General features: G+C 42.5%; 1 protein-coding gene and 1 long non-coding RNA gene across 5 annotated transcripts in view; both read left to right on the top strand.

Moving 5' to 3' along the window:
• The window catches only part of tafa5l (TAFA chemokine like family member 5, like), a 423503-nt gene that overhangs the window by 366864 nt on the left and 33207 nt on the right, over positions 1-23432 (top strand). The window lies entirely within an intron of this gene.
• On the top strand, positions 10900-22112 carry LOC117512045. Its single transcript, XR_004561194.1, has 3 exons — positions 10900-10911; positions 11832-11841; positions 22039-22112. It is a non-coding gene; the product is annotated as an uncharacterized LOC117512045 (long non-coding RNA).

The following is a 23432-nucleotide window of genomic DNA, read 5'->3' as shown; positions in this document are numbered from 1 at the left end:
GGGACCACTGTAACACTTTTTTGATTATACTACAAAACAATTAATACGACGGCAGCTTTTGATGCTCTATTGGCACGCGTTGTGATTGGTGGAGTTCTTTTTCTTTGCCGTCTTCCCGGCTTCCATGTCGTAAAATGAAGGTGTGTCTGAAGCGGAGTCTGAATATTTATGGGCGTGTTCATTATAATTACAATTGTTTTCACCCGCCGCATTTATCAAGGTCACGTTGGGCATACGCCGGAAATGGGCAGGTGCGCACTGCTTGATACATGTCACGGCAACTTTGGTGTACTTCAAAGTTACACCATAAATTTACGCCACAAGTGCGCAACGTTGATACATGAGGCCCAGTATGAGCTAAACACCACTGATACCTATTTTCATGCCCTTTGTCTTTGCTCACCCGTCCAGTGTTTTTGGTCAAAAGGCACTGAAAAATTGTCCTCCATCTCAGGATATAGAATTCCCTTATCACCTAATTTTTGTATACTTGGAGACACTATAATTATTGAACTGCCAACTAAACAATGTAAAACTATACTTGTAACACTGACTATTGTCAAAAAAAAACAATTTTGAGAGAGAGATTGATACTGTGTGGATGGCCCCTCGGGTATGCCGGGGTTGTGCGGCCCGTGCGTGCAGGGATGGTTTTGCGTCCGGGTGTGGAGTCCTGGGCTTGCTTGGGGATTTGGGGTTGGGGGTGAGGCTTCAGGGGTCTGGGGGGTTTGCTTTCCGGTGCTGCCTGGTGGCTCTGTGGGCTTCCGGTAGGGGGGAGGGGGTGTGTTCGGTCGGGTGCTGGCCCGCCTGTGGGGCCCCGGTGCTGCGCTGCAGGTCTTCTGGCTTTATTGGGGTGGTGGGGGTGGTGGTGATGGGGGGGATAACTGGGTGGCCATCATTCCTTTTCACGTTGGGTCTGTCCGCTCTGCTGTTGGTGGGCTGGGGTCGGGTGTTTGGGCGGTGGGTGGTGCCTCTCCCCGGGGTTCGGGTCATATGTACGCACCGTGGAAAATTCTACAGCTAGCCAGGCCCCTGTAGTCGGTGCGGACCAAGGTAGCTTAGCCGCCGCTAGTTCCGCCCTGGCAGATCCCGGGCAGTCGGGAAAGCACGCTGACTGGGTGACTGTGAGGAGGAAGCGTAGCCCTAAACAGAAGCCCCGTGTACACCGTCAACCCGTTCACATCTCTAACCGTTTTTCCCCACTCGACGATACACTCGCCGAGGATCAAACTCTGGTTATTGGCGACTCTGTTTTGAGAAATGTGAAGTTAACGACACCAGCAACCATAGTCAATTGTCTTCCGGGGGCCAGAGCAGGCGACATCGAAGGACATTTGAAATTGCTGGCTAAGGCTAAGCGTAAATTTGGTAAGATTGTAATTCACGTCGGCAGTAATGACACTCGGTTACGCCAATCGGAGGTCACTAAAATTAACATTAAATCGGTGTGTAACTTTGCAAAAACAATGTCGGACTCTGTAGTTTTCTCTGGGCCCCTCCCCAATCGGACCGGGAGTGACATGTTTTAGCCGCATGTTCTCCTTGAATTGCTGGCTGTCTGAGTGGTGTCCAAAAATGAGGTGGGCTTCATTGATAATTGGCAAAGCTTCTGGGGAAAACCTGGTCTTGTTAGGAGAGACGGCATCCATCCCACTTTAGATGGAGCAGCTCTCATTTCTAGAAATCTGGCCAATTTTCTTAAATCCTCCAAACCGTGACTGTCCTGCGTTGGGACCAGGAGGCAGAGCTGTGGTCTTATACACCTCTCTGCAGCTTCTCTCCCCCTGCCATCCCCTCGTTGCCCCATCCCCGTAGAGACGGTGCCTGCTCCCAGACCACCAATAACCAGCAAAAATCTATTTAAGCATAAAAATTCAAAAAGAAAAAATAATATAGCACCTTCAACTGCACCACAGACTAAAACAGTTAAATGTGGTCTATTAAACATTAGGTCTCTCTCTTCTAAGTCCCTGTTGGTAAATGATATAATAATTGATCAACGTATTGATTTATTCTGCCTAACAGAAACCTGGTTACAGCAGGATGAATATGTTAGTTTAACACCCCCGAGTCACACTAACTGTCAGAATGCTCGTAGCACGGGCCGGGGCGGAGGATTAGCAGCAATCTTCCATTCCAGCTTATTAATTAATCAAAAACCTAGACAGAGCTTTAATTCATTTGAAAGCTTGACTCTTAGTCTTGTCCATCCAAATTGGAAGTCCCAAAAACCAGTTTTATTTGTTATTATCTATCGTCCACCTGGTCGTTACTGTGAGTTTCTCTGTGAATTTTCAGACCTTTTGTCTGACTTAGTGCTTAGCTCAGATAAGATAATTATAGTGGGCGATTTTAACATCCACACAGATGCTGAGAATGACAGCCTCAACACTGCATTTAATCTATTATTAGACTCTATCGGCTTTGCTCAAAAAGTAAATGAGTCCACCCACCACTTTAATCATATCTTAGATCTTGTTCTGACTTATGGTATGGAAATAGAAGACTTAACAGTATTCCCTGAAAACTCCCTTCTGTCTGATCATTTTTTAATAACATTTACATTTACCCTGATGGACTACCCTGCAGTGGGGAATAAGTTTCATTACACTAGAAGTCTTTCAGAAAGCGCTGTAACTAGGTTTAAGGATATGATTCCTTCGTTATGTTCTCTATTGTCATATACCAACACAGAGCAGAGTAGCTACCTAAACTCTGTAAGGGAGATAGAGTATCTCATCAATAGTTTTGCATCCTCTTTGAAGACAGCTTTGGATGCTGTAGCTCCTCTGAAAAAGAGAGCTTTAAATCAGAAGTGTCTGACTCCGTGGTATAACTCACAAACTCGTAGCTTAAAGCAGATAACCCGTAAGTTGGAGAGGAAATGGCGTCTCACTAATTTAGAAGATCTTCACTTAGCCTGGAAAAAGAGTTTGTTGCTCTATAAAAAAGCCCTCCGTAAAGCTAGGACATCTTTCTACTCATCACTAATTGAAGAAAATAAGAATAACCTCAGGTTCTTTTCAGCACTGTAGCTAAGCTGACAAAGAGTCAGAGCTCTATTGAGCTGAGTATTCCATTAACTTTAACTAGTAATGACTTCATGACTTTCTTTGCTAACAAAATTTTGACTATTAGAGAAAAAATTACTCATAACCATCCCAAAGATGTATCGTTATCTTTGGCTGCTTTCAGTGATGCCGGTATTTGGTTAGACTCTTTCTCTCCGGTTGTTCTGTCTGAGTTATTTTCATTGGTTGCTTCGTCCAAACCATCGGCATGTTTATTGGACCCCATTCCTACCAGGCTGCTCAAGGAAGTCCTACCATTATTTAATGCTTCAATCTTAAATATGATCAATCTATCTTTGTTAGTTGGTTATGTACCACAGGCCTTTAAGGTGGCAGTAATTAAACCATTACTTAAAAAGCCATCACTTGACCCAGCTATCTTAGCTAATTATAGGCCAATTTCCAACCTTCCTTTTCTCTCAAAGATTCTTGAGAGGGTAGTTGTAAAACAGCTAACTGATCACCTGCAGAGGAATGGTCTATTTGAAGAGTTTCAGTCAGGTTTTACAATTCATCATAGTACAGAAACAGCATTAGTGAAGGTTACAAATGATCTTCTTATGGCTTCGGACAGTGGACTTATCTCTGTGCTTGTTCTGTTGGACCTCAGTGCTGCTTTTGATACTGTTGACCATAAAATTTTATTACAGAGATTAGAGCATGTCATAGGTATTAAAGGCACTGCGCTGCGGTGGTTTGAATCATATTTGTCTAATAGATTACAGTTTGTTCATGTAAATGGGGAATCTTCTTCACGGACTAAAGTTAATTATGGAGTTCCACAAGGTTCTGTGCTAGGACCAATTTTATTCACTTTATACATGCTTCCCTTAGGCAGTATTATTAGACGGTATTGCTTAAATTTTCATTGTTACGCAGATGATACCCAGCTTTATCTATCCATGAAGCCAGAGGATACACACCAATTAGCTAAACTGCAGGATTGTCTTACAGACATAAAGACATGGATGACCTCTAATTTCCTGCTTTTAAACTCAGATAAAACTGAAGTTATTGTACTTGGCCCCACAAATCTTAGAAGCATGGTGTCTAACCAGATCGTTACTCTGGATGGCATTTCCCTGATCTCTAGTAATACTGTGAGAAATCTTGGAGTCATTTTTGATCAGGATATGTCATTCAAAGCGCATATTAAACAAATATGTAAGACTGCTTTTTGCATTTACGCAATATCTCTAAAATCAGAAAGGTCTTGTCTCAGAGTGATGCTGAAAAACTAATTCATGCATTTATTTCCTCTAGGCTGGACTATTGTAATTCATTATTATCAGGTTGTCCTAAAAGTTCCCTAAAAAGCCTTCAGTTGGTCAGAATGCTGCAGCTAGAGTACTGACGGGGACTAGCAGGAGAGAGCATATCTCACCGTGTTGGCCTCTCTTCATTGGCTTCCTGTTAATTCTAGAATAGAATTTAAAATTCTTCTTCTTACTTATAAGGTTTGAATAATCAGGTCCCATCTTATCTTAGGGACCTCATAGTACCATATTACCCCATTAGAGCGCTTCGCTCTCAGACTGCGGGCTTACTTGTAGTTCCTAGGGTTTGTAAGAGTAGAATGGGAGGCAGAGCCTCAGCTTTCAGGCTCCTCTCCTGTGAACCAGCTCCCAATTCAGATCAGGGAGACAGATACCCTCTCTACTTTTAAGATTAGGCTTAAAACTTTCCTTTTCGCTAAGGCTTATAGTTAGGGCTGGATCGGGTGACCCTGGACCATCCCTTGGTTATGCTGCTTTAGACGTAGATTGTGGGGGGGTTCCTATGATGCACTGTTTCTTTCTCTTTTTGCTCCGTATGCATCACTCTGCATTTAATCATTAGTGATCGATCTCTGCCCCCCTTCACGGCATGTCTTTTTCCTGGTTTTTTCCCTCAGCCCCAACCAGTCTCAGCAGAAGACTGCCCCTCCCTGAGCCTGGTTCTGCTGGAGGTTTCTTCCTGTTAAAGGGAGTTTTTCCTTCCCACTGTTGCCAAGTGCTTGCTCATAGGGGGTCGTTTTGATCGTTGGGGTTTTTTATAATTATTGTATGGCCTTGCCTTACAATATGGAGCGCCTTGGGGCAACTGTTTGTTGTGATTTGGCGCTATATAAGAAAAAAGTTGATTGATTGATTGATATGTGGCCCTCTGTGCCCCTGCCTCTTTCTCCGAGTTTGTGGGGCCTGCTTGTCTCCCTCTGGCTCCTCGGCTGCTCCTCCACTCCTGGATCTCATCTCGTGCCTTCCCTGGTTTGGGGACTGCTGGGCGGGGTGGCTCGTCCATCTCCGGCTCCCTGACCCCCTGTCCCCCCTGTTGGCTTGTTCTTCCCCTGGGCTCCCGGTGACTGCTCACCTCCTCCCCATCTCGTGGTTTCCCTGATGCCTCCGCTGGGCCTGGGGGTGGGCTGCGGGGCCTGGTGGGGCCGGTGTATGTGGCACGCTCCCTGCACCATGCCTCTCCTTCTGCTGGCTGCTTGGGGTTGGACCTCACATGTCACACCCTTTTAATGCACTTCACCAGCACAGTACATGCACGCACATCATATTGAGTTTTAATAAGCACATTATACGGTTCAAATAGTTTTGCGGTCAGGAATTGGGGATGGGTTTGCAGGGCAGTCTGTTGTGCAGCGGTGCGCTGCAGGCTCCCACTGCAATCTCCAGCCGCCACTCCTACCCTGCCATTTTAATGCACATTCACATTCACTAATTTAGAGTCGGGGTCACTAGGTGGTGGTGGGTATGCAGGGCAGGCTGTGGTGCAGCGGTGTGCCCTGGCCTCCCACGGCAGTCTGCCACCTGCCATCTCCTGCCCTGCTTTTAATGCAACACTTTATCATTGCTTACTTAGGGGGTCGCACACTGCAAGGGAGATTAACTATAGCAACTATGGTGGGGTTGGCATATAGGGTGAGTGTGGCATGTGGGGTTGGCCCCGAGTGGCTGTGGATGTCTGGTGCTCTGGGGTGGAGGGGGGTCTGCCTCGTTGGTTCTGCTATGGTCTCGGGGCCCTCCTCCTGGGCTTGTGGGGCACAGGGTCCCGCAGCTTGTTAGGGGGGTGGGTAGTGGTGGTGGGGCGTGGGTGTTGGTACTTGGAGGTGGACAGCTGCTGCGGGGTTGGGGGCTGTGGTCTCGGTGGGGTGGGGTGTTACCCCGCTCTTGCTTGGGCAGTCTCCTGAAGTTGGGTGTGGGGGGGGGGGGTTGGGGGCTGCGGGAGTTTGGGGGGAGCTGCTGGCTGTACTGAGGGAGTCTTGGATGTTGGGGGAACCTCGTGTGCTTCCTGGCCCAGGGGATTGGGTCTTGCCTCTTGCCCCACCCTCATATGGCTTGGTGGTGTCTGCCCGTGCTTTGTATTAGGTTGCAGTGGCTCCTTTGCCCCTGTCCCCGCCGCCGCTCACTCCTCCCTTTGGGGCTGTGGCCCTGGTGGTGTGGTTCTGGTGCTCCCCCTTTTGGTGGGCCCATGCTGCACCCTGCGTGCTTCCCTTGGGTATGGGTTGCTTCCTGTGCCTCCGTGGAGGGGGTGTGGTATCGGGGTGCGTTCCGGTGCTGCCGGGCCTCTCCCCTGTTGGTTCGTTGTGCTGCCCCGGTGGCTGCCCTTCCTGGCCCCTGTGCCCTTCCGCTGCCCTTTTTCTCCATGTTTCTCCTGCGGCCCTGCATCCTGGACCCATTTCCGTCATTGCTTGCGGTTTGCCGTATGGCTTCTGACGTGCTGGAGTGGTCCATGTCATATGGTAAGGTTCTGTACTCTTGTCTTGGCCCAACACACCAGCCACAGTAGTGATCGGATATTTAGCTGTGATCTGCGTCTCTGTGTGTGGATGGTTGTGTGTTTGTGGCCGTCACCACAATTCGGTTTTGCGTGCTCTCAAGGGGATCAAGACTCTGGTGTCCTAGATTAGGGTATGGATGCTCACTAATTAGACAACAGACTGTTGCTGTCACTACTTGTTCATGTGTGGTTCTTTCTCCTGGTATGTTGTATCGTTGAGGCCCCATCTCCTCGATGTCTTACTTCACAGTTATTACCTTCACCACTTGTCTTTTGTTCTTGTTTGTCTTTGTGTTGTTTTCGTGGTCGGCCCTTCCTGTTAGAAGTTGTCGGTTGGCTTTGAGTAGGATGTTGCAGGCTGAAGGGCGGATGGGGGTCACACACGCACACCACGCTCACTGACGCACTACATAGCTTCTGTCTTGCAAGAATAAATTGCATGTATGTGTATTAATGATCATAAATGGTTCTGCCAGTGCGGCATTTACCATTACTATGCAGACAGGTGGAAAAGAAAAAACAAAGTTTGAGCAGTAATTTTGGTTATTTTACCATTTGTAAAATTATGCCATCGTAACAAACGGTACTTAAGTGTAACATTATTACAGCAGGAACTGGTACTCTCTCTCACTGGCTGTGTTTCCATCCAACTAGTATCGCAACTCTTAAGCGAATTTTCGTTAATGCGGCAAAAGGAAGAGCACATGTAAGTGCATTTCCATTCACTTATGCGCTTTTGTTTCACAATTCCCAATTTGGAATTGAGAACCATCATTTCATGCTTCAGTCATTTGTGATGTCTGTATTTCACAAAGTAAGGCTGCACCACATTACAAAATTAGCTACACTGGAATTACAGAGTGCCAGCACATGCAAAAAGCTGTGCAAAACAGTTCTTTCTCAGGGGTTTTAACGCTCCAGGCCCAGTTGCAAGCCTAACAAGGTAGTTTAAGAATGACCTGGAGCCTTTCTTCCTGGCCTTCAAAAAAATGTTCATCTTTGTAACAAATCCTGTGTGTGCATGTGTGTGTGTGAGATGAGATGAGATGAGATGAGAGAGAGAGAGAGAGAGAGAGAGAGAGAGAGAGAGAGAGAGAGAGAGAGAGAGATCTGCTGTTTCTAACAAACCAAATCATGGAAAAATCAGGTAAAAATTCGGGGAGTTACAGATTAGTTGGGGACACACCTTCCTCAGTACAAATAAATGCACGATAGGGACCCATCCAAGATGGCGCCCGCACTGCTACGTCAGGTCCAACAGGCAGCGGCTGTCATGAGGCGTCAATATATATATAATGTCTATGGGTGGGACAACCGCATGAGTGATGGTGATTGGCTCAGGAAGAAGTGGGCGGGAGTTCACGCACAAATAAAAACCACACTCACTGCTCACACATCAATCAATCAATCAACTTTTTTTTTATATAGCGCCAAATCACAACAAACAGTTGCCCCAAGGCGCTCTATATTGTAAGGCAAGGCCATACAATAATTATGAAAAACCCCAACGGTCAAAACGACCCCCTGTGAGCAAGCACTTGGCTACAGTGGGAAGGAAAAACTCCCTTTTAACAGGAAGAAACCTCCAGCAGAACCAGGCTCAGGGAGGGCAGTCTTCTGCTGAGACTGGTTGGGCTGAGGGAAAGAACCAGGAAAAAGACATGCTGTGGAGGGGGGCAGAGATCGATCACTAATGATTAAATGCAGAGTGATGCATACGGAGCAAAAAGAGAAAGAAACAGTGCATCATGGGAACCCCCCACAGTCTACGTCTAAAGCAGCATAACCAAGGGATGGTCCAGGGTCACCTGATCCAGCCCTAACTATAAGCCTTAGCGAAAAGGAAAGTTTTAAGCCTAATCTTAAAAGTAGAGAGGGTATCTGTCTCCCTGATCTGAATTGGGAGCTGGTTCCACAGGAGAGGAGCCTGAAAGCTGAAGGCTCTGCCTCCCATTCTACTCTTACAAACCCTAGGAACTACAAGTAAGCCTGCAGTCTGAGAGCGAAGCGCTCTAATGGGGTAATATGGTACTACGAGGTCCCTAAGATAAGATGGGACCTGATTATTCAAAACCTTATAAGTAAGAAGAAGAATTTTAAATTCTATTCTAGAACCAACAGGAAGCCAATGAAGAGAGGCCAACACGGGTGAGATATGCTCTCTCCTGCTAGTCCCCGTCAGTACTCTAGCTGCAGCATTCTGAACCAACTGAAGGCTTTTTAGGGAACTTTTAGGACAACCTGATAATAATGAATTACAATAGTCCAGCCTAGAGGAAATAAATGCATGAATTAGTTTTTCAGCATCACTCTGAGACAAGACCTTTCTGATTTTAGAGATATTGCGTAAATGCAAAAAGGCAGTCCTACATATTTGTTTAATATGCGCTTTGAATGACATATCCTGATCAAAAATGACTCCAAGATTTCTCACAGTATTACTAGAGGTCAGGGAAATGCCATCCAGAGTAAAGATCTGGTTAGACACCATGCTTCTAAGATTTGTGGGGCCAAGTACAATAACTTCAGTTTTATCTGAGTTTAAAAGCAGGAAATTAGAGGTCATCCATGTCTTTATGTCTGTAAGACAATCCTGCAGTTTAGCTAATTGGTGTGCATCCTCTGGCTTCATGGATAGATAAAGCTGGGTATCATCTGCGTAACAATGAAAATTTAAGCAATACCGTCTAATAATACTGCCTAAGGGAAGCATGTATAAAGTGAATAAAATTGGTCCTAGCACAGAACCTTGTGGAACTCCATAATTAACTTTAGTCTGTGAAGAAGATTCCCCATTTACATGAACAAACTAATCTATTAGACAAATATGATTCAAACCACCGCAGCGCAGTGCCTTTAATACCTATGACATGCTCTAATCTCTGTAATAAAATTTTATGGTCAACAGTATCAAAAGCAGCACTGAGGTCCAACAGAACAAGCACAGAGATAAGTCCACTGTCCGAAGCCATAAGAAGATCATTTGTAACCTTCACTAATGCTGTTTCTGTACTATGATGAATTCTAAAACCTGACTGAAACTCTTCAAATAGACCATTCCTCTGCAGGTGATCAGTTAGCTGTTTTACAACTACCCTCTCAAGAATCTTTGAGAGAAAAGGAAGGTTGGAGATTGGCCTATAATTAGCTAAGATAGCTGGGTCAAGTGATGGCTTTTTAAGTAATGGTTTAATTACTGCCACCTTAAAAGCCTGTGGTACATAACCAACTAACAAAGATAGATTGATCATATTTAAGATTGAAGCATTAAATAATGGTAGGACTTCCTTGAGCAGCCTGGCAGGAATGGGGTCTAATAAACATGTTGATGGTTTGGATGAAGTAACTAATGAAAATAACTCAGACAGAACAATCGGAGAGAAAGAGTCTAACCAAATACCGGCATCACTGAAAGCAGCCAAAGATAACGATACATCTTTGGGATGGTTATGAGTAATTTTTTCTCTAATAGTCAAAATTTTGTTAGCAAAGAAAGTCATGAAGTCATTACTAGTTAAAGTTAATGGAATACTCAGCTCAATAGAGCTCTGACTCTTGTCAGCCTGGCTACAGTGCTGAAAAGAAACCTGGGGTTGTTCTTATTTTCTTCAATTAGTGATGAGTAGAAAGATGTCCTAGCTTTACGGAGGGCTTTTTTATAGAGCAACAAACTCTTTTTCCAGGCTAAGTGAAGATCTTCTAAATTAGTGAGACGCCATTTCCTCTCCAACTTACGGGTTATCTGCTTTAAGCTACGAGTTTGTGAGTTATACCACGGAGTCAGACACTTCTGATTTAAAGCTCTCTTTTTCAGAGGAGCTACAGCATCCAAAGTTGTCTTCAATGAGGATGTAAAACTATTGACGAGATACTCTAACTCCCTTACAGAGTTTAGGTAGCTACTCTGCTCTGTGTTGGTATATGACATTAGAGAACATAAAGAAGGAATCATATCCTTAAACCTAGTTACAGCGCTTTCTGAAAGACTTCTAGTGTAATGAAACTTATTCCCCACTGCAGGGTAGTCCATCAGAGTAAATGTAAATGTTATTAAAAAATGATCAGACAGAAGGGAGTTTTCAGGGAATACTGTTAAGTCTTCTATTTCCATACCATAAGTCAGAACAAGATCTAAGATATGATTAAAGTGGTGGGTGGACTCATTTACTTTTTGAGCAAAGCCAATAGAGTCTAATAATAGATTAAATGCAGTGTTGAGGCTGTCATTCTCAGCATCTGTGTGGATGTTAAAATCGCCCACTATAATTATCTTATCTGAGCTAAGCACTAAGTCAGACAAAAGGTCTGAAAATTCACAGAGAAACTCACAGTAACGACCAGGTGGACGATAGATAATAACAAATAAAACTGGTTTTTGGGACTTCCAATTTGGATGGACAAGACTAAGAGACAAGCTTTCAAATGAATTAAAGCTCTGTCTAGGTTTTTGATTAATTAATAAGCTGGAATGGAAGATTGCTGCTAATCCTCCACCCCGGCCCGTGCTACGAGCATTCTGACAGTTAGTGTGACTCGGGGGTGTTGACTCATTTAAACTAACATATTCATCCTGCTGCAACCAGGTTTCTGTAAGGCAGAATAAATCAATACGTTGATCAATTATTATATCATTTACCAACAGGGACTTAGAAGAGAGAGACCTAATGTTTAATAGACCACATTTAACTGTTTTAGTCTGTGGTGCAATTGAAGGTGCTATATTATTTTTTCTTTTTGAATTTTTATGCTTAAATAGATTTTTGCTGGTTATTAGTGGTCTGGGAGCAGGCACCGTCTCTACGGGGATGGGGTAATGAGGTGATGGCAGGGGGAGAGAAGCTGCAGAGAGGTGTATAAGACCACAGCTCTGCCTCCTGGTCCCAACGCTGGACAGTCACAGTTTGACAGACACACGCAGCATTTGTGTTTTTAAACTGGAACTACAGACATTAGTTTCCCCTCAACACAAAAGTCACGAATGTACATGTGAATGAGCATAATTTAAGTTTAGATTTATTTGATGGGTTGTGGCCTGTTGAGGTGCAATAAATGTCAAATCTTGTAAAATATCAATTATGTTTATCTATATTATAAGAGCAAAGTGGCCTCTGTGCGCATGCGTGCATGTGTTCGTGTGTATTCATGCTTCGATCACGCAGAAACCGAGGAGAGCTGACGTTAGCCGTTTGGTATGCTTATGTATTTTGGGTCAAGGATGAACCCTGTGAAAAAGGAAAGTTAAATATTTTTAAGATTGAACTTTTTAAATATAAAATATATATTAAACACACCTAAAGTTAAATATATTTTTGGAGAAATCAGCTATTTTAGCTAACCAGTAAACCAGAGGTCTTAAACTCATTCCAGAAAGGGCAGAGAAGGTGCAGTTTTTCTTTGCAGCCACCCATTCCACCAGGTGAGTTAATCATTGAAATCACCTGGTGGAGTGAGTGGATGCAAAGAAAAACTGCACCCTCTCTGCCCTTTCTGGAATCAATTTGATACCACAGCAGTAAACAATGGATGTTGTGCTGCAATGCATCATGGGAGTTTGGGGTTTGGGGGTTTTAAATGTTGTTATTGTGGTTTATGTTCGTTTAACAGTGTTATTAGTGTTATTGGTTTATTGTGTTTTTGTAGGTCAGTTGGTTTAGTCAGTTTAGTTAGTTAGTTTAGTTTTATTGCTGGTACCATAAGTGCGACATGCATTGTGTTTGATGTCTTCTGCCACCATCTGTGTTTGTGTCTAAAATTAGAAGCACCTGCTTGCGGCAGAATGTGTAAAAGACAAAAATCTTTGCATACGTGTGTGCAACTTTGGTCACAGACAAACTGAGGACAGCTGACGTTTGTTGTTTGGTGTGCTTAAGTATGAATGCCGCCAAAACGGAATGTTGATAGGAGTAATGTTTTTGGAGACTCTATGGCTATTAGCTAACGTTACTAACTACATTCTGTGATCACATGCCATTCCAGCAGGGGGTACTAAATTGTCTTTATATGAAAAGTGAGAGTGTGTGCATGCTTTTATTTAGTAAGTTCCATGTAAGGACATAATAAAATTCTAAATATGTTGAGAATACATGGATGACACGAGAAAGTGATAACACTTATTTCCACTGGGGTCTATTTAAAAATCAAATGGCAAAATAGAAGTAATCATAAAATAAATTAATAATAATACTGTTAATAATACAAGTAATAGTGTGTATATGATAACATGAACATAAACAATTTATAAATACATTAGGGGAGGTGATGGTCTAGTGGTTAAGGTGTTGGGCTTGAGTCCAGAAGATCATGGGTTCAGATCCCTGCCTGACTGGAAAATCACTAAGGGCTATTGCTCCGGTGTGTAGTGAGCACCCTGTATGGCAGCACCCTGACATCAGGGTGAATGTGAGGCATAATTGTAAAGCACTTTGAGCTTCTGATGCAGATGGAAAAGCGCTACAGAAATGCAGTCCATTTACCATTTACATCAAAAAATACATAATAAACAGGAAATAAAAGGGTTAATTTCTTCTTTCTTAAAATTGTCGAGGTCTAAGGTTCTGAAAACATGCTGAACTCACTTGTCATTCCAACTCATTATAGAAACTTTGCATAATTTATTATCACCCTTCAATAATGTCAGCGACCTATTTTATAAACACTACCCAATCTAGAGCAGGTGGATCCCCACGGGCAACATGCTAGTTATGTTTATTGTGTCCATTGTGTTTATTATGTTTATTATTATATAATGAAAATATCTACAAGAATGTATTAAATTTGATGGGTGTTTTATCTCACATTATCCCACAGCAACATGAAAATAGTGTAGATTAGTGTGCAATGTTTTCTATTAATTTTTTTTCTATCAAGTGTCCATTTAGTTCATTTGACATATTTAATATTCAGTTTTATGATAAATAATCTAACATACAGTTGAATTTAAAATTTATTAAAAGGGGAGGGGGAATACAAATTCACTAACATATTTGAAAATTTAAAAAGTTGTCCCACAGCAACATAATGTAGACCAGTGTACAATATTTTTGCTATTATTTTATTCTGGTAATATTTAAGTGTCCATTTAATTCACTAAACATATTTAATATTCAGTTTTATTACAAATAATTGAACATACAGTTAAATTTAAAGTTCGATGGGGGGGAATCCAAATTCATTGACATATATGAACAGATTTAAAAAACCAACACAATAGTTATTTTCCCCAAACAACTAATTACTTTTATAATGCTGTAACTCCATTATTAACTCAAGTACTTTTTGAGAGAAGTAGCTAGTAACTATAGCTAATTACTTTTTTAAAGGAACGTGCCCAACAGTGTTCATTAGTATGTGACATATTTGTTAATTGTTAATGTTAATTAATTAATTAATTAATTAATTGTTAATGTCCTGTTAATTCTAGAATAGAATTTAAAATTCTTCTTCTTACTTATAAGGTTTTGAATAATCAGGTCCCATCTTATCTTAGGGACCTCGTAGTACCATATCACCCCAATAGAGCGCTTCGCTCTCAGACTGCAGGCTTACTTGTAGTTCCTAGGGTTTGTAAGAGTAGAATGGGAGGCAGAGCCTTCAGCTTTCAGGCTCCTCTCCTGTGGAACCAGCTCCCAATTCAGATCAGGGAGACAGACACCCTCTCTACTTTTAAGATTAGGCTTAAAACTTTCCTTTTTGCTAAAGCTTATAGTTAGGGCTGGATCAGGTGACCCTGAACCATCCCTTGGTTATGCTGCTATAGACGTAGACTGCTGGGGGGTTCCCATGATGCACTGTTTCTTTCTCTTTTTGCTCTGTATGCACCACTCTGCATTTAATCATTAGTGATTGATCTCTGCTCCCCTCCACAGCATGTCTTTTTCCTGGTTCTCTCCCTCAGCCCCAACCAGTCCCAGCAGAAGACTGCCCCTCCCTGAGCCTGGTTCTGCTGGAGGTTTCTTCCTGTTAAAAGGGAGTTTTTCCTTCCCACTGTAGCCAAGTGCTTGCTCACAGGGGGTCGTTTTGACCGTTGGGGTTTTACATAATTATTGTATGGCCTTGCCTTACAATATAAAGCGCCTTGGGGCAACTGTTTGTTGTGATTTGGCGCTATATAAAAAAAATTGATTGATTGATTGATTGATTGATATTTGGATGAAAAGATTGTGACAATTGAAGACAAACAACTTCTATTCATGTGGAAAAAAACTTTTATTTAGATTTCTGTTACACCGAGACACCTAAGAATTACTTGTAATGATTTTATATGTTCATGTACTTATAGAGCACACATAAACCCCTTCTTTTTATCAGCAATTATTCTTCAGCAGTCAATGTACTAAAATATTGTATTCCTGACATGCATGTAATCAGTGGTGGGCACAGCTAACCAGAAAGTTAGCTTCAATAACAGCTAATGAGCTAACTGTAAAGTTATCTTTTATAAAGCTAAACCGCTAAACCACCCAAAACTTTATCAGAAGCTACAGCTAACCAATAACTTTCAAAACTGAGTTTTAACACCACAATCACAAACTCAAACAATGAATCACCACTTCTGTCTTAGTGTGCTGTGCCCCCTGCTAGAAGCTCCTGTTTATTACGTATTTTACTCTATCGCAGGGCAAGGAACATGACCACCAAGTCATCACAAAAAAACAAAAAACATTATTCCTCAACCACATACGGCAGTTCTGCCGTGGGGCAGAGGAGCAGACTTATGGTTTTGATTTAGAAATCAAATTATTCTGGATAGAATAACTACATTAATGGTATTCCTGTAATTTGTACAAAGTTAAAATATAACACATATCTCTTTATTTTAAATAATAATAACCTCCGGAGTGTTCTGATAAACTGGTCCTCTCAAATCTGGGTTGTTGTCCTGTGTCCTTGTGTTTGTCTTTGTGATTATTGTTTTCTGTGCTGATGGGGATTTTTTTTTTTTTTCCTCACTGCCACTGTGTAATGCAGCAGCTATGAGGGTTTTTTTTTCTTCTCCTTTTCCCTCGTGTTTTGCTTTCATATATATGTTTTATGTACCAGGCCGGCCTATGTGTTGTGTGTTGTGTGTGTGTTGTTTGTTATGGGTCGGTGTTGGTTTGCTCAGCCCTGCTGTTGACCAAGGCAGGGATGTACATCTGGAGCTGGTCCCCGGGCGCCTAATGGCGACTTCTGCTCCTACTGGCAAATAGGATTGTGTTAAATGCAGTAGCCACATTTCATTGTGCAGGGAAGATGGTCTTCTGTACTGTGCATATGACAATAAATTTCTTTGAATCTTGAATCTTGAATAATGCACTAATAATAATAAAGCACTAATTCTGAAGTTTTGTAACAAACACACAGATGCCAAAGGGAGTATGGGTAAAATGAGCCTCTACTAACACTGATTGGTTGACTCATTCATTCTATGTAAAAATAAACATGTTAATGTGAGGTGTGTGTTGGTTTACATATAAATGTACTTTTGTAAAATATGCCATTTTTTTTATATGTAAAAAAAAAAGCTATTTGCAAAAGTCAAGTTGTGATTAGACAACCGTCTGATATAACCGGGGTCAAAATGTATAGAACACTGCCATTTACTGGCGCCCAGACGCTCAGACCCTAACCCATAGTTCTTTGCATGCCAGAGAATTGCTGCAGTTTAAACAGCACAGAGAGCAAACACATGACGACAATTGTAAATGAACATTATACAACCAAAATGTACATTTTTATTTCTTTTCATCAGCTGCAGCAACTCTCTGGTGTGCAAAGGTTTATGGAATATCTCATTACTTAGGGCGAATACTGCCATGAACACTACTGGCCAATAGATAGCACTAGAGACCGTGAAAACTTAGCAAAACAAATATTCCAAATAAATAATCTGTGTCTGCTACGTTTAATCTGCGTGAATTTAATAAACACAAACCAAATTTCAGACATCTTATATATATTACTCTGGAACAAAGATGACAAACAGTGTTGTAAAGGACAATAACCAGGACATTATAGACCAAACAGGAAGGGATTGCAGCTCACAGTGTTTCCAGTTGAAAATAGTGGAGAAGCAACCTGAGCTTCTTCTGGCATATTTACATAAAACAAACACAATAACAACGTCTATAAACCCAGGCACAATATACAAAGGTTGTCCATGTATAATGCTGTTGTATGTGTGGACCCTGATCAGACCGTCTCAAATGCATTTCTCCTGTCGTGAACTTTTACGGTACCCATAATGCACTGCAGCGACAGCATGTCCACACTAAAACCTATAAAATTAGTGCAGTACTTTAAAACTAAAATATATAGCTGATATTTTCACTTCATAAAACTTCAGACGTGACGTTAATTTAAATAACTTGTCTGAAATTAGTTTGGTTAAAATTTTAACCATAAGTTAAAACTGTATGCCTGTGGATGACTTGGGTGATATTGCTGGCAAGCTAGTAGATTCTCAAGATAAATAATTTTTTCTTTTCTGTAACTATTTTTCTTCAGATTGCAGAGAATAGAGCGGTTTCACCTGAAACCAGTTCTCCTTTGTTTGTAGAGGATAGAACTGTACATCTACTACAAAACGTTTAACAGGTAGGCTTTGAAATCTTTGATATCAGACTTTAAAAATGTTTGTTAACTGTTACAGCTTTATTCACTAAGCTTGTAATAATATGTTAGCGGTCTAAAAATTATCGGACCAAAATTTATCATAAGATAATTGATCCGATGATGGTTTTCAATGTTATCTGAAGAGCTAATTGGATAATGAAAACATTAGCTTTGATAATTAGCGGTTAGCGGATGGGGGTACGGTTGCTTAGTGGTTAGAACTGTTGCCTCACAGCAAGAGGTTGTGGGATTGCTTTCCACCTGGTACTTTATGTGTGAAGTTTTCGTGTTCTCCCCATGTTCATGTGGGTTCTCTCCGGGTGCTTCGGCTTCCTCCCACATCCAAAGACATGCAGGTTAGATGATATTAAAAAAACTTTAAATTGACCATAGGTGAGAGTGCAGTTGTGTGTGTTTGTCTGTATGTGGAGCTGCAACAGACTGGCGTCATATAACGCGCATCTCACCCTATGACTGTTGGGATAGGCTCCCAGCAGTCATAGGGTGTGTTCCTTAATTAGATTAAGCAGGTATAGAAAGTGAATGAATGTAATACAGATTCTTAATCTCTTATGTGGCCAACATTTAAAGTGCAACTGGCATGATATTTCTGTCGATGATTGACATTATTTTGTGATAGTATGTGTTTTGTTGAAAAACAATATTGAATGAATGAATTGTGATTTTTACATTATTTTGGCAAAATATTACCCCTTGGTCTCCTGAGGCCAGAAGAAGCTGAAATGCAGCGGTACGTCAGAGGAGTATGAGGCTAAAAAAAATTAAAAAGTCGGATACTTTTCTAACAGACCTCGTATGTGCACATGCACACCCTGTGGTCCTTAGTTTGCACTGGGATACCAATTAAACAAGTGCAAATTATAAAGAAGGCAGTAACATCTCAATAATTAATGTAAATAGCTACTGTACGAGGTCTATTAGAAAAGAAATCAACCTTTTTATTTTTTTCAAAAACCATATGGATTTGAATCACATGTGATTGCGTCAGACAAGCTTGAACCCTCGTGCACATGTGTGAGTTTTTCCACGCCTGTCGGTTGCGTCATTCGCCTGTGAGCAGGCTTTGAGTGAGGAGTGGTCCAGCCCCCTCAGCGGATTTTCATTGTCAGGAAATGGCGGAATGATTTGGGCTTTTTTTCCATCAGAATTTTTTCAGAAACTGTTAGAGACTAGCAGCTGGAAACCATTCAAAAAATTTATCTGGCTTTCGGTGAAAATTTTACAGGCTTCACAGAGAATAAGGACTGTTACTACAGCTTTAAGGACGGCTTTAAGGACGCTCGGCGTGCCTCGCTCCGTGTCGCCATCGAGAGCCACAAACCACCGGATCATTTCTAAATGGATGGCTCTGTGGATCCGAGACCATCGTGTGCACTTTCTCTGGTTATCACAAGAGCTGGACATCAGCCATTTTCCGGCAGATTTCACTTTTAACAAGAGATTTTGTCATGGAAAGCAGAGCAGAGGTTTTGCGCATCATGACCGATTTGCTGATGGAGCGACACAAAGGAACACCTCCGTTTTGGTCTCACAGGACGGCTTTGAGATGGCATTCAGACAGCTGTCGGTGGTTTTTCCATCGAGTGATTATCCGAGAAATTGTGGATGTGCCTGGACATGCCAGAACATGTCCCGTGAGGCTTCATCACGGCGTTGCTTTGCGCCATGCGGCACCGCCGCAACGCGCAGAATTCCTCCGCACATCTGTCTCAATGTGCCAAAAAAGTGCTGATGTCCATGTCTTTTCACAATTCCTGTGCTAGTCAGACGACGTCCCGGATAAAACACAGCATCCACTTTGGAAATGAACGGCACATTCCACTGTTACAGGAGTTTTTGTCATGGAAAGAGGACCGGAGGCTTCGCGCGTCGCGGCGGTGCCGCATGACGCACAGCAACGCCGTGATGAAGCCTCACGGGACATGTTCTGGCATGTCCAGGTACATCCACAATTTCTCGGATAATCACTCGATGGAAAAACCACCGACAGCTGTCTGAACGCCATCTCAAAGCCGTCCTGTGAGACCAAAACGGAGGTGTTCCTTTGTCTCGCTACATCAGCAAATCGGTCGTGACGCGCGAAGCCTCTGCTCGGCTTTTCATGACAAAATCTATTGTTAAAAGTGAAATCTGCCGGAAAATGGTTGATGTCCAGCTCTTGTGATAACCAGAGAAAGTGCACACGACGGTCTCGGATCCACAGAGCCATCCGTTTAGAAATGATCCGGTGGTTTGTGGTTCTCGATGGCGGCACGGAGCGTGGGCACCAGCGTCCTTAAAGCTGTCCTTAAAGCTGTAGTAACAGTCCTTATTCTCTGTGAAGCCTGTAAAATTTTCACCGAAAGCCAGATACATTTTTCTAATGGTTTCCAGCTGCCAGTCTCTAACAGTTTCTGAAAAAATTCTGATGGGAAAAAAAGCCCAAATCATTCTGCCATTTCCTGACAATGAAAATCCGCCGAGGGGGTGGACCACTCCTCACTCAAAGCCTGCTCAAAGGCGAATGATGCAACCGACAGGCGTGGAAAAACTCACGCATGCGCACGAGGGTTCAAGCTTGTCTGACGCAATCACACGTGATTCAAATTCATATGGTTTTTGAAAAAATAAAAAGGTCGGTTTCTTTTCTAATAGACCTCGTATACCTATAGATATGTACACACAAAAACAAATCTAGCACCGAAAAACAATGGACTAGAAGATAAGTTAAACATTTGAACTAAAATTTACATTAATAAATAAAATGGTTGAGTTTCTCTTCCCTTAACTGACTTGAATAAAAATGACTTTAACTGTATTTTAAAACTTACCTTGTTGCTTATGGCTAACCTTGACCTATTTTAAGTGGTCAAAAGGTAGCATTCTGTTTTGTAGTTTTATGCTCATATGGCCGGTGGTATTTTAGCATTGCATTATATTTTTCTTTTTTTAACCATAGAAGTAGTGAAGTCTATTTACAGAGTCAGTATTTAGATAATTTTGAATGCACAGGTAAACCATTTGAGTTTGATGACTGTCCACATTTATTTGAACCAAACACATTTGAAGAGCTGCATCCTTGACTCGTCCCTTGAGGCTGGCTCAAAAACAGAACACTTTCCCATAGGACTCCATGTTAAAATGCCCAAAATTCCCACCTTTCATACTGTCCAACTGTAACTCAGTGCCCACTCGATGGGGCTGGTAGCTCTTGTAGAGGGCTGTGTCTGTTTGTTTGGAGTATTTTATTACAAACACCTGGAATAATACAGCTTTTGTGTGAAACGTCCAAACGGATCTTCTAAGACATTTATACTCCAATAGTTGCAGTAAAACTCTTGTCTGATTTAATATTGTATGCCAACAGTGTTAGCACTTTTAGCAGCTGTTGATAGCTTCATCTTATCAGGTTTTACAGTAAGAAATGGCAGGACACAATTGCAAGACTCAGCCAAAAAGCACTCAGGGTTAAGACAGTTTAGTGTGGTCGTAAGCTGGGTCCAGTACACAAAAAGGCAGTTCCAAATAAGTAACAATACCAAGTTCATCAGGCAAAAGGTGTGGTTGAATTAACAGGCAGATGGTCAAAAAACACAAGGAGGTGAGCAGGACGAGAAAACACTAGGAACACGTCTGGAAGTGAAGGCACAAGGCGCATCGACCTGGCAGAGAAAAGGTGAACCAGGTGAGGCTTAAATACACGCAGGTGATGAGCTAAAGATGAGAAACGTGTGTGAGAAAGAACCAAAATGAGGGCATGGCCAGACAGAGTGAAATGGCCACCGCTGAACACCAAGAGACAGACAAGAGAAATAGAGACAGAGAACCCTAAGCAGGAAAAAGACAAGCAAGAAACATTGCCACGTAGAAAAACAGTCCAAACTAGATAACAAAAACAACAAACACAATCCATAAAATCCAAACCCTGAGAGTCCCCCCCAAACGGCCTAGGGGCACCAGGACAAGTTGTGTGGAAGTCCCGCATCAAGGCAGGGTCCAAGATGAAATGGGTATCCGCAACTGTTCCTCAGGACCATACCCCTCTCAGTCCACCAAGTTCTGCACCCGACGCCCACATTGCTGAGACTCCAAGAGGTGCCGCATGGTGAAGACAGGACCCCCATCCACGAACCGGGCAGGTGGAGGCACAATGGCCAGAGGACACAAAGGGCTGGACAACAGGTTTGACATGGCTGACATGGAATGTAGGATGGATCCGTATGGACCTTGGAAGATGAAGACAAACAGAAACAGGATTAATGACCTTGGATATAGGGAATGGACCAACAAACCTGGGAGCAGGTTTCCTGGGCAGTCCTCGCAAGGGCAGGTTCTGTGTGGAGAGCCAGACTCTCTGACCTGTAGAATAGGCCGGCACCGCGGCCCTCTTCAGATCCGCAGCTGTCTTATAAGACGGAGATGAACGAAGCAGAGCCACTCTTGCCCACTCCCAGGCTTGTTGACACCGCAGTACTGTTAACATAAGTGCTGATATGGTCCCCAAGGTAACAGCAAAGTAAAGCTATCCGCTAAAAGTACAAGTTTGTATTACGTGCACTGTTTAGCTGTGGAATATTATATCTATACATCAGTATTAAGTGATGTTTAGGTTAGTTGTAGAATACACCTTGTGGCGCAACCTGGACACATCTTCAGTGATGTACCCGGGGTCATAGGGTGTTTACATCAAACACCCACCCGGGGATGATCAGGCCCGACTTGTGTCCAGGTAACGCACTACGCGATGCATCCCCCCCTTCAACCAGAGTCAACATGAAGCCTTTTCAGCAGCTTCCATGATGTTTTTGATGACTCTCCATCTGTGCAATCTGCAGATCCCTAGGAGTCCCAGGACCCGATGTACAGATTGGCCTGCGAAGCCCCTGCAACTCACTTTCATGGGCTCGCAGCGGGCCTTCCACCCATTCTTCCGACATTCAGCAACCAGGTCAGCGTTCTTGGCCTTCTTCTGTTCCTGCGCTTCCTTCATCTGCTCTTCCCAGGGGACAATTAGCTCCAACAGCACCACCTGCTTACTTACCCTGGTCATCAAGACCATGTCTGGCCGTAGTGTTGTTGCTGCAGTGATGTCTGGGAATCAAAATAATGAACTAAATTTTATAATTTTCCTGTATAGGAAAATTAACCGTTACTGTGAAATGGACCCCCCCCCACACACACACCATTTTATAAAACCTAAATATGAAGCTGTGTAGAAACCAACTGCTATAAAGACAAGAACTAATGGAAATAAAATATATATTTTCACATTTTTTTCATTGCCTATAGTTAAGTTTGCACATTACATATCCCTCAATATTATACACCAGTAAATGCCAGTAAATCTCGTCATGCAATATGAAACTATCACAACAGTTCTCATTTATCAGACTCATTTGTAAGCCATCCACTCCTAACCTAAGCTAGCATGCAGAGCCATCATAGTGATTGGATTGCCTCCCCAGCAAACACAGCTATTACCCAAATAATCAATTAATAATTACATGAAAGGAGGACAGACATTTCTGATCTGATCTGATCACTGAGTTGATTTTGGGCATTGTTTTCCATTTCTTGGTTGTGGATTTCCATTCTCTTCAGGCGAGGCTGACGCTAATTCAGGGAACCCATGTGGTCAGCTTTTCCTTTGAGGCAATAATCGTCCTCCTTTCACCTTGTATTTTTAAAGGGGAATTCCTCTGGCACATGGAGTAAAAATAATGTTTCTGCACACTCAGTCTCTTTTTCCCGAACATTTCCTCTCTTTTGAAAATGAATGTAATCAAAAAGCTAAGGGTTTGCTTGGCAGATTCTATTATGCCTTTAGCTTTTTCCCCTTCTCTGCGCTCACCACCGCTGTTCTTTTCTTTCTTGTTTAGATTTAAGGATGCAGTGGAAGTAGTTAGCATTTAGATGACATGCCGGTGGAAGGGTGTGATGGATCAGTGGCCCTTCACACGACTGAATTTTGGTGGTACAGAGAGGCTGAGTGAATCACAGAGT

This window comes from Thalassophryne amazonica, chromosome 6, assembly GCF_902500255.1.
Source record: "Thalassophryne amazonica chromosome 6, fThaAma1.1, whole genome shotgun sequence".
NCBI classification, from domain to species: Eukaryota; Metazoa; Chordata; class Actinopteri; order Batrachoidiformes; family Batrachoididae; genus Thalassophryne; species Thalassophryne amazonica.
Note: the sequence above shows the minus strand (reverse complement) of the source record. Positions and strands in the feature narration are given on the sequence as shown.